Below are 12,148 nucleotides of genomic sequence, written 5' to 3'. Positions count from 1 at the left end.
ACTCCAGATGTGGCCGGACCAGAGTCTTGTAGAGCGGGAGAATAATCTCTTTATTTCTGGAGTGAATCCCCTTTTTTATACAACCCAGTATTCTGTTGGCTTTGCTTGCAGCGGCTTGCCAATGCCAAGCCTGTTGTCTACCAGTACCCCCAAGTCCTTTTCCATCCTAGACTCACCCAGAGGTTCCCACCCTAGTGAGTAGCTTGCTTTCTGGTTTCTGGCCCCCAAGTGCATTACTTTACATTTTTCAACATTAAATCTCATCTGCCATGTAGTTGCCCACCCCGTTATTTTGTTCAGGTCCGCTTGCAAGGTTTCCACATCCTGCATAGAAGATATTGGCATGCCTAATTTAGTATCATCTGCAAATACTGAGATTGTACTCGATATCCCCTCCTCCAGATCATTTATGAATAAATTAAACAGGATTGGTCCCAGGACAGAACCCTGGGGAACCCCACTTTCCACACCCGCCCAATCCGAGTACTCCCCATTAATCACCACCCTCTGTACTCTCCCCTGGAGCCAGTTCTCTATCCAGGTACTCACCTTATGGTCCATACCTACCTTCCTTAGTTTGTACAGTAAGCGTTTGTGGGGAACGGTGTCAAAGGCCTTTGCAAAGTCCAGATACACCACATCCACAGGCTTTCCTTTATCTAGGTGGCAGCTCACTTCATCGTAGAAGGTTAATAGATTTGTTTGGCAGGAACGATTTTTCATGAATCCATGCTGATTACTACTTATAATACCGTTTTCATTACTAAAGTCTTGTATGTGGTCCCTTAACATCCCCTCCAAAATCTTGCAGACTACTGATGTTAGGCTGACCGGCCTATAGTTACCCGGGATATATCTCGGCCCCTTTTTAAATATTGGTACCACGTTGGCTTTTTTCCAATCAGCTGGCACCATACCCGTCTGTAAACTATCCTTAAAGATCAAGAATAACGGTCTGGCAATCACCTGGCTGAGCTCATTAAGAACCCTCGGGTGCAAGCCATCCGGTCCCGGGGATTTATTTATGTTAAGTTTCTCTAGTTTAGCTCTAAGTCTATCCTCTGTTAGCCATGGCGGCACTTCCTGAGGTGTATTATTTAGTTCGGCCTTACCAGCTGGGTTCGTGTAGCCCCCCGATTCCTTTGTGAAGACTGAAGAAAAGAAATTATTTAACACTTCCGCCTTTTCTCTGTCCTCAGTGGCCATTTTTCCTTTATCATCTTTTATGGGGCCAATGTGCTCTGGCCTCGCTTTCCTACTGTTTATATACTTAAAGAACTTCTTGGGGTTCTTTTTACTCTCCTCCGCTATATGTCTCTCGTGTTCTATTTTAGCCGCCCTGATTTCGTCTTTACATTTCTTATTACACTCTTTGTAGTGCTTAAATGCTGCTAATGACCCCTCAGTCTTGTATTTTTTGAAGGCCATTTCTTTAGCTCTAATATACATTTTTATGTTGGAGTTTAGCCACCCAGGGTTTAGTTTTGCTCTTTTAAATTTATTTCCCTGTGGAATGCACTGGCCCACCCCCTTGTTAAGTATGCTCTTGAAGCACTCCCATTTTTCCTCCGTGTTCTTTGTTCCCAGGGTTCTATCCCATTTGATATTTTCTAGCAGCGAGCGCAGTTTAGGGAAATTGGCTCTTTTGAAATTCAGTGTCCTTATATTACCCTTGTGTTTCCTATTACTGTAATTAATACAGAAACCAATTGACCTATGGTCACTGTTCCCTAAGTTTTCCCGTATTTCTATATCCGGTGTAGATTGCTAAACACAAAAGACTGACCATTATAAAATCTCTGTCCTCGCCAAGAGCCCCTTACAGGAGACAAGTGTCAGGATTCTAAATAAATATTTTTTTCTATCAAAGAGAGAACTGAAAAGTTTAAAAAAAATCCAGAACAACAATGGGATTTCAGCACAGGGGAAACAAAAACAGCAGTTGCAATGGGTACATAGGCATGAAACATGACTGACATAACGATAACCACATCAGTCTATTAATCATAACTGATGAGAATAAGATTTATTTGGTAAAAGGTAAAGACAAGTAATGAAGCATTAAGCAGGCCTACTTCTACCTTCAAAAGACACCACTCTGCCTATCACCAGATCCAGTAAGGATAGACCAGGTTCATCGAGCCAGGGCTCCCATATCTTTTTGAACTTATCAGGGCAGACTCTGTGCTGGTAAATGTACCATTCCAATTACATTTTGGACCCAACCTGCCATATCCACTCGCTAATAGAAAGGGGGATATGGTAATTTTCCAGCAGGCAGTACAAGTTTACAGGCTTGAAACAGCGCTCTTGAAATTGCTTCTTTAGTGTGTTATTGTACCATCAGATTATCTAATATGCCCAGAACATATTGTTTTTTATTCAGTTTGAATAGTAGACTAAAATACCTTATTTAATGTCAGTCCTGTCCTATAGATGTGGAGTCTGGGACAGCACCAAATTAAATTTATTAAACCGCCATGGTCACTGGGGCACCTACCACAGAGTAGGTCAGCTGACACCCCCATTCTGAGAATTTTGACAAGGGTATCATGAGAAAGTAGCAAAATGTATAATCAATAAAGCTGTTGCAAAACGCTGTGGGAGATAACCTATACTGCCTGTAGTGCCTCCTCAAGTTGTTCTTCAATAAACTGAGCTACATCCTTCTCCCATTGCTTGAATGCATTGGAGGGATGATTTTTAGGGAATAAGGTTAACAACATAGCATAGCAACAGGATATTAAGACATTTGTAATTTCAGTGTTACACATTGGATTGAAGAGTGGCGTGGGGGAAAGCACCCATGTGCAAGTATTGCCCTGGGCTTGTACCACGTGATGAAGTTGTATATGTAAGCAGTGCATATGTTGCGGGAGGCAACATTTTTATTCAGCTCCCCAAAAACATAAGCCCCCATGCACACTAGCGCAACTTGTCAGGCGACTTGGTCGCGGTCGGTCGCCATTGATTAGCACAGGACCCGTTCTAATAGGACACAACTCGCTCCGACTTAGAAAAAGGGTCCTGTACTACTTTGGGGCGACCTGGAGGTGACTTGCATTGACTTCAATGATATAAAGTCTGTGCAAGTCGCGCCGAGGTCGCGGTGCACGCTGTGCACCGGGACTTCACAGGTCGCCCCACCAAGTCGTGTCGCCCCTGTCTGAACGGGTCTGTTGACAAATATCTGTTTTAAATGGGTAACCTCCGTAAACTATTCATTTAACTCTACATTGCACTTTGGCCAGTTCTGTCTATATATTATTGTGCCATATGGGGCTGTAATAAGTGAAGTGTAATAAGCCTGTTACCTGTTGTAATTGTTTTGTCTTATTTCAAATCTTTTAGATGAGCGCGTAAGTTAGGAATGATTTATTGGGTTTGTGGAACAGCAACGGTTCAAGCCCTGAGGGAATATCTTGGGCTTTCATATGGTATAGAAAAGGGGTCGCCAAACTGTGGCCCGAGGGCCAGATGTGGCCCTTTGTGAGCCTTTATCCGGCCCTTGGAGCACTATTCTTGCCAACGATATATGGTAATATTCCTCCAACTGAAACAAAACAATGGGGTACTATATCTTCCACTGATACCAATGATGGGGTACTGTTACTCTCACTAATAGCAATGATAGGGCACTACTCCTCGTCCCACTGATTACAAACCCTGAGTCCATGTTTATTTTCACTGATGCTGGGCCTGAGACATTTTCCACCCTCACTGGCCACTACCTGGACCCCCCCTAAAATCTGAAGGATAGTAAACTGGCCCTTTGTTTGAAAAGTTTGGAGCCCCCTGGTATAGAAGAATCCCTGTTGTGGAGCCAGGCTGCAGTGTAAAAGTTGGGGCATAATGATCATTTTAATAAGATTTAGTTTTTACCTATAAGTAATAGCCATAATTTGTTCTAGATCTTCACTTTATCTCTAAAATAAAGGGGCTATATTGAGGCAAAAAAAATCAGCAAGAGTCGGTCCGATCTGGATTCCTAAATACTTAAATGAGATGTTAACTCTACTGAGTATGACTGGGCCACTGGCTGCTCAGATCCACCCAAAAGCATCAGTGAAGACTAGGACCAAATAATGGTAAGGGCCCAGTAAACCCCAAATGTGGAAATATCAGACTTAAGCCCCGTACACACGCAACGATTATCGGCCGACCGATCGTCCGTCTTTTGTCCAGAGTGGTGTTTTGTTGGTTGGAATGTGCCTAGACTGCACACGAATTTTCTCGCCCAACAAAAATCTGCTTCAGAAGTGATGTCATGTGTTGGTTTGCTTTCTTTGTGTTCTTTCTTCTCTTAGCATGCCCAGACTTGCTCATAAGATTTTTCCCTGTTGAAATCTGTACTGACTGCACGAAAATCGGCCGTGTTTTGACTGCGGACAAAAATTTTATAGTCTGCACACCAGATTTTTTTCTGCTAAAAGTCGGAGTCGGTTGTCGGAAGCATCATACTAACAAGCCGAAAATCGGTAGATCGGACGTTGGATGAAAATTCCCTGCCAATTTTCGACGCGTGTGTACGGGGCTTTAGCTTTATGCAAGAGGAAGTATCCCCCAACAGCAGCAATGTATCATTGGCATAAAGCATGATTTTTTAATGTAATTCGCCATATCGAAACATGGTGATATTTGGCTTAGATCTAATCAGGGATAATATTTTAAAGTCATTCTAAAGGAGAGGTATAAAGTCTATACAGGCAAGGTCTAATGGCGCTTTACTCAGTTTTAGTAACAGTATGATAGTGACTCATGTCATTAAGAGTAGTAGGCAATGTTGTTCAAACTAGGCATGAAACACTGTCAAGAGAAATAGTAGAATAAGCTTAGCATAACTCTTGTGAACCTCTATAGATAGCCCGTCATCTCCTGGGGCTTTACAATTTGGAAACAAATGAATAAATTTAGATAAGCAAAAAAAAAAGACTTGTAACAAACTATGTGCCTTGGGTTTCTGAGTTTGTACATTCCCTTTAATATCTGCTTTACTTTGACAGAACTAAATTACTGAGATTTGAAATTGTTCTCTTAACTGAGCATATGAATCTCAGAGCGAGCAAGAGCTAAATGGAACATAAGGGCTGCCAGACTGAACATAAATTAAACACTGAACTTGCAATATGCTGAAATAAAGCAAATTATATTATTTCAGCAGCATATTTCACAATTACTTTCCAGCAGTATGTCTGTGATTTGCGCTTGGTAACTTCATAGCCTTTCTTCAACAGCATAATGAGTGGTGTCAGTTTTAGCTGGATAGATATTGTGAACAAATATTCTCCGTTTAGGTAACGTTAATTTGCCAGCAGATAACTGCTTTACCCACTATGAGAAAATGACTAGTTGCCCCGTTTTACTGCCTTCCAGCAGCCTGTGACATTTTTATTTTCAGCAGGAGGCCGCACAGCTTCCAGCAAGGTTATAAGGAGATTTTCCAAACTAGTCATTGCATAGACGATGAAGATCCAGGCAACATAGACTGGAATATCAAGGCTTTGCCTTTTTATTTTCTGTACTTCTTCTTCCTTATTATCCAGTCAGTCAAATATTTGCTTGGAAGTATGCCCTTACTATGATTATTTTACAGATATAACCTTCCTTCCTCTTCCCCCTTTGCTTGGTAGCCGTTACTAGGAGAACGTTTCCAACTGAAAATGAAGCCGAAGCCATTGGCTTCGGCTGCAGTCAATCAAACCCTATGAGGATGGAGCAGGGGCGGGGCCGAGATGTGCTGTGTGTGTCTATGGACACACAGAGCCTGGCTCCCGGAGTGAGCCCGTGTGTCTGCTCCCAAAGCAAGCGCTTGCTATGGGGCAGACACAGAAAAGGAGGAGCTGAGAACACTGGTCGGGGACCCTGTACCTGCATGGGTTTCCACCCATACCTCAAAGACATTTTAGTAAGTAAAATGGCTCCTGTCTAAACTGGCCCTACTATATGTATGCAAGGTTACAGTGTAAGATCCTTGAGGGTATGAACTGATGAAAATGTTAGGCGTCTATATTAATGCTGATAATAAGTAAAATGGTATAGAAGGCGCTATGCAGTACTCCATCAGTGAGATCTGTTAATACAGATGCCTTTGGAGGGAAGCACACCGCTGCTCCTAAACTGACAATACTGAGGCTTGTGGTGTTTTTTTGCAAAAACTGGTGTACTCAGAATGTGTTGCAGCTGTGCATCGTATCCAATCAGCTTCTAACTTCAGCTTGGTCAATTAGGCTTTGACAATAAAACCTGAAAGCTGATTAGTTTCTATGCAGAGCTGCACCAGATTTTGCACTCTCCAGTTTTAGTATAACGCCCCTTTCACACAGGCGGACTTGTTCAGGTCCGCCTGTCCATTTTTTTGGCGGATCTGAACGGTCCCCCCATGCATCTCTATGGGGGATCGGATGTCAGCGGAGACATGTCCGCTGACACCCGATCCGATCCGTCAAATCTGGACGGATGGAAACCCTATTTTCCATCCGTCCAGCGGATCGGATGGGATCGGATGAGAACGGACCGACGGTCCGTTCCCATCCGATTTCCCCCATAGAGATGCATGGGGAACTGACGGCTGTGTCTCCACACACAGCGCGGAGACACAGCTGTCATCCTCCTGCTCCGCCGGGGATCGGCGGCTCAATCCCCCGCTGAGAAAAACGGAATCTGTCCGACGGACGGATAGTGTGAAAGGAGCCTAGGGGCCCTTTCACACAGTCCGCCTCCATCAGCGGACTCCGTTCTGCTCAGCGGGGGATCGATCCCCGCTGAGCAGGCGGATGACAGCTCTTCCCCCTTTGCTTGGTAGCCGTTACTAGGAGAACGTTTCCAACTGAAAATGATAGCAATCCAGCTGACATGCTATTGTTATGGTTTTAAGTGGTTTTAAAAGCATAAAGTCTTTTACCTAAATGCATTCCAGGCATTAGGGTAAAAAAACCTTCCAGTATCGGCTCCACCCAGTCTCCCCAAATACTCACCTGACTCCTCTTTCAATCCAGCTCTGCGCCCAAGAGCAGAATCACTGTTCTCTCCTCACAGGCACAGAGGCAGCAGCGAGAGCCATTGGCTTCGGCTGCAGTCAATCAAACCCTATGAGGATGGAGCAGGGGCGGGGCCGAGATGTGCTGTGTGTGTCTATGGACACACAGAGCCTGGCTCCCGGAGTGAGCCCGTGTGTCTGCTCCCAAAGCAAGCGCTTGCTATGGGGCAGACACAGAAAAGGAGGAGCTGAGAACACTGGTCGGGGACCCTGTACCTGCATGGGTTTCCACCCATACCTCAAAGACATTTTAGTAAGTAAAATGGCTCCTGTCTAAACTGGCCCTACTATATGTATGCAAGGTTACAGTGTAAGATCCTTGAGGGTATGAACTGATGAAAATGTTAGGCGTCTATATTAATGCTGATAATAAGTAAAATGGTATAGAAGGCGCTATGCAGTACTCCATCAGTGAGATCTGTTAATACAGATGCCTTTGGAGGGAAGCACACCGCTGCTCCTAAACTGACAATACTGAGGCTTGTGGTGTTTTTTTGCAAAAACTGGTGTACTCAGAATGTGTTGCAGCTGTGCATCGTATCCAATCAGCTTCTAACTTCAGCTTGGTCAATTAGGCTTTGACAATAAAACCTGAAAGCTGATTAGTTTCTATGCAGAGCTGCACCAGATTTTGCACTCTCCAGTTTTAGTATAACGCCCCTTTCACACAGGCGGACTTGTTCAGGTCCGCCTGTCCATTTTTTTGGCGGATCTGAACGGTCCCCCCATGCATCTCTATGGGGGATCGGATGTCAGCGGAGACATGTCCGCTGACACCCGATCCGATCCGTCAAATCTGGACGGATGGAAACCCTATTTTCCATCCGTCCAGCGGATCGGATGGGATCGGATGAGAACGGACCGACGGTCCGTTCCCATCCGATTTCCCCCATAGAGATGCATGGGGAACTGACGGCTGTGTCTCCACACACAGCGCGGAGACACAGCTGTCATCCTCCTGCTCCGCCGGGGATCGGCGGCTCAATCCCCCGCTGAGAAAAACGGAATCTGTCCGACGGACGGATAGTGTGAAAGGAGCCTAGGGGCCCTTTCACACAGTCCGCCTCCATCAGCGGACTCCGTTCTGCTCAGCGGGGGATCGATCCCCGCTGAGCAGGCGGATGACAGCTCCGTCTCCACTCACTGTGCGGAGAGGGAGGTGTCAGATCCCCGCTATTCTCTACGGGGGAATCGGATGAGAACAGATCGCCTGTCCGTTCTCATCCGATCCCATCCAATCCGATCCCATGGACGGACAGGATCAGAATCGGATAGTAGCGGGTGTCGGCGGAGATGTCTCCGCTGACATCTGCTGCCCCATAGGGATGCATAGAGGATCCGATCAGGTCTGCCAAAAAAAACTGACAGGCGGATCTGATTGGATCGTTCGTGTGAAAGGGGCCAAAGTCCCTCTCTGAGTCCATGCGCACATAGGATTTTTGAGGAATTGAGGAGCAGCAGCAGTGTTTAGAGGCAGATCAAACTCATTTTAAAGAAAACAGAGGAATACCCTTCAAGAGAGGAGCTTTTGTGCAAAAAAACACCAAATGTGGCTAAACATGTCTATTTAAACCTAAGCACTAGGGCAGGGATTCCCAAACTATGGCCCCGCAGTTGTTCAGGAACTACAACTCCCATCATGCCTAGTCATGTATGTGATTGTCAGAGTTGTACAATGCCTCATGGGATGGATGTGTAGTTCCGCAAAAGCTGCAGGGCCGTAGTTTGGGAATCCCTGCACTAGGGCACTTGAGTGTTTACTCATTTCAGTGGCCAGAATAAATGAAAATTGTGGCCAATGAAATAAACACCAAAACGCCAAATGCGGCTAAACACACCAAAAAACATTTGAAAAAAATGCAGCTTAGGTGTGTTTTTAATACTTATTTTCTCCTATCAGGAGAAACAGCGTTTAAAATAAATCAGTGCGCATGAAGACTTGAGTACAGGGATTTCATGAATAGATTCCCTGAGAGATATAAGAAGCTGTCGGGTGGTTTAACCCTCCAGTATCTACCAAAGACTGAAAAATCAATAATGGAATGCATGACTGTTTAAACATTTAAAAACTCAAGCGGCAACCTACATGCAACAAATTTACTCCTACATATTCTAGAAGGCACTACGGGCTGGTTTTTCATTATTTTTCATCATTTCTATTTGAACATGATTTTTCTTTCATGCCACAAGTAAGCATATCAGCAATATAACCTATAAATCCTTTTTTTAATTTTTATTTTTACAAATGTAAAAAAAAAAACCTAGAATGTGTTATGGCCAGTGTTCTTTCCTTCTCTTTAGCAATCAGTGTAAAAAATCTGTTACCTTGAAGCAGTACCCCAGGAAAAACATGACTCTAATGATATGGGAATGAACAATAAATTATACATCTAACATGAACTCAAATCTATAGCATCTATACCAAAGAAAACGTAGCAAGTGAAGTGTGCATACAGTGTGCTCAGCAGTTCACACAACTTTTCTGGCTATGATAAAGCAGACAAGAAAAAAAAGCTGGCCATAGATTTTCAAATTAATGTTTGTAATAACATTCATATAAAGATTGTTCAGCACATTTGATGACCTTTAACATTTGATTTTGGAGTGAATGGACTTTTCCCAAATTAAAATAAATGTTGATTTGACCTCATTAAAAGAGAAGTACGTTTTTTTTTTTGTTTTTAAAGCGGAGTTCCGGGCACAGAATCGTTTTTTTTATTTTAATGTCCCCCAAACAGTGACCCTTACACCACTATATATCCGCTAATCCTGTTTCTTAGACTGGAATAATCTTTTTGCAAGTATGAAATCTTACTTTATAAAATTTTGGACGAGCGCCGCCATCTTTCTTGTGGATCGCCGATTCCGTTGTGGGGAAAGGTCTTCCCTTCTTCCTCATTCGAGTGGGCGTAGGTCTGTGAGTCGAGCGCGAAATCTCGCGCATGCCCAGTACTATGCGATCGGCATAGTACTGGTTTCCGTCCGGCAATGTTAGAGGAAATCGCGCGATAAGAGTGGCCGGCCGCCTACGTCACTGCACAGTGCATCTTGGGAGCGCCGAGTAAGAGCTCCCAGGACGCATTGCGGGACCGGAAGTGACGGGGAGAGCCGCGGCTCTGGAGGGAGGAAGTCGATGGAAAGGTGAGTATATAATGCTCTCTAAACAGGTAAGGGGAAAAAAAAAAAAAAACGGGAATATCCAATTCAGGCTCAGCAAAGGGTAAGGAAAACCATGCAGTGAATTATACAAAAACGATTCTGTGCCCGGAACTCCGCTTTAACCGTCGGCTTACTGTATTTTAACGTCAGCAGAGTGGCAGCTACAGGCAAAATGACGTTAATAGCATAGTTGGCAACATTTAAATATTTTTTCCAGGGACACTTGGGAGCACAGCTATCAATTACCACACCCACTTCCCCGAAGCCCCGCCCACTCTGCATAATTAATTTTGCCTCCTTATCAGATTATAGAGTGTACTCCAATATAGAGAGAATTACAGGAAATTAAAAAGAGAATTTCACATTTAAGGCCACAGTAGCAGAGTTGGAGTAAGTCTCCCATTCAGCTGCACTACTTCTGCGTAACATTTATGGGCAGCCTGATTAACAGGCGCTTCCAGGGACAATATAAATGACCTGGGACAGGCTCCTATTTGCAGGGACTGTCCCAGGAAAAAAGGGACAGTTGGCAAGTATGTAATAGACGGCATCTGCCTGGGAGGAGCTAGGGGCGAACGCGCGCCAGCAGCGGCACGTTTCTGCCCCCTCTCGTCAGCGGGGAAGCTGGCGCGTGTGTCAGGCGGCTCTGATTGTCACCTGACACCGGCGATCTCTCCCCGCTGAGAGAAAAGGACGGATGGCTGATGTAAACACAGCCGTCCGTCCTTCTCCCTGCAATGATCACAGAGACTATGTGATCATGCTATATATAGGATCGCATGTCTCTGTAATCATTTCACAAGCCCAACCCCCTCCCCCCACAGTTAGAATTACTCTCCTAGGCTTACATTTAACCCCTTGATCACCAACAGTATTACCCCTTCCCTTCCAATGGCGTTATTACAGTAACAGTGCATATTTTTAGCACTGATTACTGTAGTAATGTCACTGGTACCTCCAAAAGTGTCAAAAATGTCGCCATTACTAAAAAAAACAACAAAAAAAACAATAAAAATGACATAAATATTTCCCGTAGTTAGTAGACGCAATAACTTTTGCGCAAACCAATAAAAATATCTTTTTTGTGATTTTTTTTTTTACCAAAAATATGTAGCAGAAAACAAATTGGCCTAAAATGTTAAAAAATTTAGATTTTTTAATTTTATTTTTTTTGGGAATGTCATATAGCAGAATGTGAAATATATATATTTTTTTTCAAAATTGTAAAAACTGTTGCTCTTTTTTTGTTTATAGCGCAAAAAATAAAAATCGCACAGGTGATCAAATACCCCCAAAAGAAAGCTCTATTTGTGGGGAAAAAAGGACATCAATTTTACTTGGGTACAGCGGCACACGACCGCGCAATTGTCCGTTAAAATCACACTGTGCCGAATCGCAAAAGATAGGGCCTGGTCATTTAGCAGGAAAATCTTCCGGTCCAGAAGTGGTTAAAGAATCACACTTACCTAGGTGGATACAGCATCGGCCCAGTGCTGCATCTGTCCCTAGGCGCCTCTAACACTGGGAACCGATTAAACACCTCTGATCTCACGGTTCTCAGTGCTCCCTGAGCAGAGAGCTGCTTACTGTCAGGCAGCAGCTCTCTGCTCTGCCCCCCCCCTGCGTTCTCTGGAGCACTGGGCTTTGGAGGGGGTGGGAGCGGCTGTCTCAGGCTCTCAGCGGCTCGCTGAGAGGCTGAGCAGTGTGCTGGTCCAGGCATGTGGGCGGATCCCGACTTCATTGATACGATCTTGCCCGAGCCTGGACCGGCTCAGTGACGTCAGCCAACAGGGGGCTTCAGCCCGCTGTCTGCTGAAAACGAGTCACAGGAGTACAGAACAAACTGCACTCCTGTGATCCACAGGAGAAGTACAGCCAAAAAAACTGTGGTTGTACTTCTCCTTCAATGATCAGAAAATCAAAAATTCTTAAAATGAAAATTTTCTTATGAAA

At 44.4% G+C, this 12,148-nt stretch overlaps 1 protein-coding gene across 1 annotated transcript in view; it reads right to left on the bottom strand.

Annotated features, from left to right (window-relative positions):
• The window catches only part of SYTL5 (synaptotagmin like 5), a 370,633-nt gene that overhangs the window by 200,813 nt on the left and 157,672 nt on the right, over window positions 1-12,148 (bottom strand). The window lies entirely within an intron of this gene.

This window comes from Pelophylax lessonae, assembly GCF_965119305.1.
Source record: "Pelophylax lessonae genome assembly, chromosome: 2".
NCBI classification, from domain to species: Eukaryota; Metazoa; Chordata; class Amphibia; order Anura; family Ranidae; genus Pelophylax; species Pelophylax lessonae.
The sequence above is the reverse complement of the archived record's forward strand: the minus strand, read 5'-3'. Positions and strand labels throughout refer to the sequence as shown.